Raw genomic sequence first — 6,162 nt, 5'->3', positions numbered from 1 at the left:
TACACGCTTTTCGAGCAGGAAGTTTAGTCCTAACGTGATTTGCATTTCTCAAACATTTGCTGTATTATTAAGCAAGAAAAGTGCCATTTCTAATCTAAATGATCTACTTTGAACTACACGTTCTATAAATTCTTTCTTTCAAATTTCACTCAATTTAGTAGTTAACTGGTTTTGCCTCAGCTTACTATTCGGTTTTTCCTCCAGTTTTTCACGTAAAAGCAAGTTTTAATTTATCCTAACCCATTTTTAGTGTTGCAGCGGTAAATAAATCCCCAAAATAAATAGCCCTGAAGTTTTCGACATTGGATGCTGACCGTATGTTTTCTAATGACTTTTATCACGAGAACACGATTAATTTAATGAAAACAATTATTATTACAACCAGTTGTACCTGTGCTTGTTTTAATGTGCTCTTTGTTTAACTGTGCTAAAAACATCCATTATACTTACTTCGACTGTGACCTCGCGCGAAACCGGCTACGCTCAGTAACCAAGCATATATCCTGGCACGATCTCGGTATTTCGATACCACGAGATCGCCAGCAAATATATCTCGAATTGGTCCATTAACTGCCTCCTGATATTTGGCTTCCAGGGGGTCTTATGGATATCCTGGCACGCGTTCCTTTGTAGTGGTGTTCATAGTCAACTGGGACTCGACATCAAGCTACAGTTTTAATGGACTCACCTAGCTGAAGGCGCTCGGTCACGCATCCGCACCAGATCACGGGTGGGAACGCCGTGATCAACATCTATTGCAATCGCTAGCCCGATTAGATCAGACGATTCTCGATATATTGATATCACATCAAATATATCTTCCAATCTCCTCAATTCTGTCTTTTGATTTCTCTTGGTGGGTACGAGTTATATTAGGTGTTACTGGTAAAAGCGTTGTCAAACACTGAATACCTGTGCCATCTTCATTGGTGAGCCTAACGTGATATGGTACACCAAATCGTAAACTGTGAGTCTGTTCCTTTTCGGGATTCTATATATCATTGCTTCATCTTAATTTTTATACATTGTGATATTTTTTCGTGCTTTTGGAATATATATATTTTTCCCTTGTTCATTATCGTACTTCATATTTCATCATGACTGAACAGACACCCAAAGTACTCAAGCTTAAGACTCTGTCCCCACCTTCGTTTCAACTGATGCCCTTCTGGCCAGACAACATCGAAGCCTGGTTTCGTTACGCAGGAGCCGACTTCTCCGAGCACGGCGCGATCGACACACGTGCACAATTCCTCGCAGTAGTCAAGGCACTACCGCGCCAATTCAACAGGTACTTAACACCTAGTATGTTTTCTAGTGATGTTTCTGAACCTTACGAAACGCTGAAACGTTCTATTCTTAAACGCGGGGACCTAACCGATAAACCAACTCCTCAATAACATCGACCTGCAACACAGTTCTGCGACGGACATGTTGCAACGAATGAGAGAGGTTATCGGTCAACGAACTTTCGATGATGGCCTATTTAAACAACTTTTCTTGACGAAACTTCCTCAACAGGTGCAAGCTGTGTTTGTCTCGTTCCATTACCACGCCTTGGACGAGCTGGCTGCATCTGCCGACCGCATTTTAGAAATCACAAAATCTAATACCGAGGTTTTTTCAGTCAAAGAAAAGCTTCAAAGGACCCAGAATGACATAACCGAGTTATGTCATACACTTACGCGTTATCTTAATTTTCGTAACGGCCGTAAGCGACCACACACCCCACGTAGAAGCACCTCATGTGAGCGATCTGTCTCTAGACCACGAGAGACGGATAATCCCGACTGGTGATGGTATCATAACCAGTATGGAAAGTCTTCCAAAATTTGCAGAAAACCCTGCAATTTTCCCAACTCAAAACCGACCGACTCGAAAAACAACTCGGGAAACTTCCAAGCTGGCACGCGTTAACGGCAACCGTAGCCGGCGAACATAGCCGTCTGTTATACGTCACAGATGTGACAGCGGTAACTCGCTACCTCGTCGACACTGGCGCAGAAGTTAGCGTTCTCCCAGCGAATCCTAATGACCGGCTTCACGAATCGGCTTTAAACTTACAGGCGGCAAACGGAAAACCTATCGCTACGTATGGCAAGATGTACGTTTACCTTGACGTGGGTTTACGCAAACCCATTCACTGGATCTTCGTTGTTGCAGATGTTTCTCTACTAATCATTGGTATGGACCTTCACACATCACATCACGACTACAGGACCACCTGTATTCTCTAAAGCACGCCGACTAGCCCCCGAAAAGCTAAGGCTGGCGAAAAACGAGTTCGACCACACGATAGACTTAGGAATCATACGACCGTCAAGTAGCCCATACGCATTGCACATGGTCCCTAAAAAGGACAGCAACGATTGGCGTCCAACCGGTGACTATTGGCGATTGAACGCAAAAACCATTCCCGATCGTTACCCGTCGCCTCACATTCATGATTTGACAGCTACCTTGAAAGGTACAACTGTCTTTTCGAAAGTCGATTTGGTTAAAGCATTTAACCAAATCCCTATGGCTACAGACGATGTACCGAAAACAGCTATCATTACTCCCTTTGGACTCTACGAATTTTCGCGAATGCCTTTCGGTCTAAAACGCTGCCCAAACATTCCAAAGGTTCATAGATGACGTTGTTCGAGGTCTCAATTTCGTACATGCATATGTTGACGACTGCCTAATCGCAAGTACGGGCAGAGAATCGCATCTCCAGCATCTGGATCTTGTTTTCGACCGACTACAAAAACATGGCATGACTGTAAACATTCGAAAATGCCAAATCGGAGCTGACTCATTAGACTTTCTAGGACACACTATCGATGCTCAAGGCATTCGACCTCTTAGAACCAAAGTGGCGGCCATTCTGGATTACCTGGAACCGACCACCATCAAGCAATTACGGACGTTTAACGACCTGGTAAGTTTCTATAGACGTTTCATACCGAAATGCGCAGCGCTTATGAAGCTTCTTACCGATCAACTTCGTGGAAATGCAAAATCCATCAGTCTGGACGACACTGCACGAAAAGCATTCTCCACAATTAAGGAACTTATCGCTAGAGCAACAATGCTTGCTCATCAGGACACTGAAGCACCCATTAGCATCACAATAAACACATCCGACTCAGCAATCGGAGGAGTCTTACAACAATGGGTTAACCACTCCTGGCAACCTTTGGCATTTTTCATTAGATGGTTGTTAGACACCGAATCGAGGTACAGCACATTCGTAGGGAACTCCTATCTATGTATTGTGCTGTACGGCATTTTCAACATTATATCGAAGGCCGTGAATTCACCCTTTTTACTGATCATAAACCTCTTACTTTCTCTTTAAGCTCATCTTCAGACAAGTACTCACCACGTGAGTCTCGACAACTGGACTACATTTCGCAGTTTATTCTAGATATTCAACACATTTCTGGAGCAAGCAAAGTAGTTGCAGACTCTTTGTCTCGCATAACTTCCTTGAACAGTTTCCAAGGAATCGAGCTTATTAAACTCACCCGGCTTCAAAAAGAAGACACTGATCTTCAGCACGAGTTATCCTCAACAACCCTTAAACTGTGCGTCAAACAGATGGGAACAGGTAAGGAAACCTTACTATTTGAAACATCTACAAATAGGGATCGTCCAATCGTGCCGAAACATTATCGACACAACGTCTTCAATACTTTGCACAATCTTTCTCATCCAGGTGTTCACGAAACCATCAAGCTTATAGCAGAACGGTTTTGCTGACCTGGTATGAATAAAGACGTGAGGGAGTGGGCACGCTCCTGTGTAAGCTGCCAAATGTCTAAGGTGATTAGACACAACAAATTTCTCTTAAGTTCATTTAAAATTCCTGATGCTCGTTTTGTCCATGTTCATCTGAATTTGGTAGGACCTTTACCAGATTCAAATGGATACTCTTATCTCTTAACCTGCGTAGACCGTTTCACTTAATGGCCAGAGGCAGTACCTATCAAGGACATCACTGCTGAAACAGTGGCCCGCGCCTTCGTCGAACGATGGGAAGCAAACTTCGGCTGCCCTTCAACCATTACTACAGATCGTGGACGCCAGTTCGAATCTGAACTTTTTCGTTGTCTGACCACACTATTAGGACTCACTCGCTTCCGAACGACCGCCTACCACCCACAAGCAAACGGGTTGGTAGAACGCTTTCACCGACAATTAAATGTTTCACTATAAGCTGCAAACATTTCTCAGTAGACTGATGCCCATCCACTCGTCTTATTAGATATTCGCGATGCAGTGAAAGCTGACATTGGATACACTACAGTCCAACTCGTTTATGGAACAACATTTCGACTTCCAGGATACTTCCTGAATCCTTCATCTTCTTCAGTGAACATGGATCTAACCTCCCACACGAGCAGGCTTACAAATGCAATGCGTTCAGTTAAACCTGTTTTCACTCGACCGCAATCAACTGATGTTTACGTTCAACCTGACTCACGATATAGTACACAAGTCTTCGTTCGTCGAGACTCATATCGATGACCTCTCGAATCAGCATACGAATGACCCTTCAAAGTTCTTCAGCGCGAACCTAGGTACTATATGGTCGATAAGAACGGAATCAACGATAGCATCAGCATCGATCGCCTCAAAGCAGCGTATCTAGAATGAAACCCTATCCATATCAGTTTTCCCTCGGTACAACCGAAAGACGTGACTCTCACACATATACTAACTCAACCGACAGCCAACACACACGATGATACTATGGCAGTATCAGAAAATAAACTTAAAACAACGCGTTCTGGAAGAAGAGTGAAGTTTCCAGTACATTCAGACGTTTATTGCACACCAGTTTACATTTTGTTTCGTATCGATTTTTCCTTGTATCATATATAATATAAAAAGCCAATTCTAATATGCCTATTTTATATTTATGGAAAAAAACAATTTTTTTGCCATGGGTGTATTAAAAATTTTGAAATTTCTGTAAAACCGGTTTATTTAGGCTTTCGCATGTGCATGAGTTTCACATTTTTTCGCCCGCTTAGTGTTTTTACGTGCGTACATGTGTATTTTCACATGCACTTACATATTCTTTTTTTCTTTTCCAGGACGCTGGGAAAGACAATAAAAAGAACGACGAAATTTACGATGACCCGAAATTTTAATTCTACCGTGTTTCTTTATTACTATGTTGTACCACATTGTCCGTTATAGTAGGGAAAGACAACCAGACGCTGCTTAACCTAGCAAGCTATCAGAAGAGTGTTTACCAGCGACAAAATCCTTGAGTTTAAACTTCTGGTTGGCCACGTCTTTGGGTCATCACCGTCTCACTAAGGAGGGTGATCTATAGCGGTAAATAAATCACCAAAATAAATAGCTCTATAAGTCTTCGACATTGGATGCTGATCACGTTGGTTTCAATGGACTCACCTAGCTGATGGCGCTTGGTCATGCATCCGCACCAGATCACGGGTGGGAACGCCGTGCTCAACATCACCTGCAATCACTAGCCAGTCTAGATCAGTCGATCATTGATATGTTGATAGCCTACCAAATATATCTTCGAACCTCCTCGCTTCTGTCTTTTGATTTCACTTGGTGGGCACGTTTCATATTAGGTGTTACTGGTTCAAGTGTCGTCAAACTCCAAATACCTGTGGCATCCTCAGGAGTATTCTGACGATAATTATTATCACCCAAGATTTCTCCAACTCAAGGTAAAACCGTTTTGAATCAGACGTATTAGGTTTCAACTCGTCTTCATCTGTAGGTCTGTAGATGATGCACCTCACCCTTTGGAATTAATCGGTTCTTAATTTGTCATATTATTTCGCAGTCTGCTAACTAGAGAAAATATTCTATCTACCTCGAGAACCTAACCAATCGGATATCAAATGTTTTCGCTATCCTTACGGGCTTGTGAAACAAACTTCAGGAAAGTCTATGTCGCGGCAAAACTACGACTCGTATGAAGCGTCTCATGATGAAGTTTTTTAAGCATTTCAAGTCTCATATTATAGATCAGAGTAATTGCCACTGGTTTATAGAGAAAAGATCCTTCATTTTTATGACTGACTAAAAAGTGAAAATAAACTATGAGTGGTTTTTTTGGTCAACACTGGTATTGAAGACTGAATATGGCTCAGTGGTCTAGTTGGTTAAGCGCTTGGCGAGAGACCG

This window comes from Schistosoma haematobium, chromosome ZW (genome assembly GCF_000699445.3).
Source record: "Schistosoma haematobium chromosome ZW, whole genome shotgun sequence".
Classification (NCBI taxonomy): domain Eukaryota; kingdom Metazoa; phylum Platyhelminthes; class Trematoda; order Strigeidida; family Schistosomatidae; genus Schistosoma; species Schistosoma haematobium.
This window is presented reverse-complemented; position numbering follows the sequence as displayed.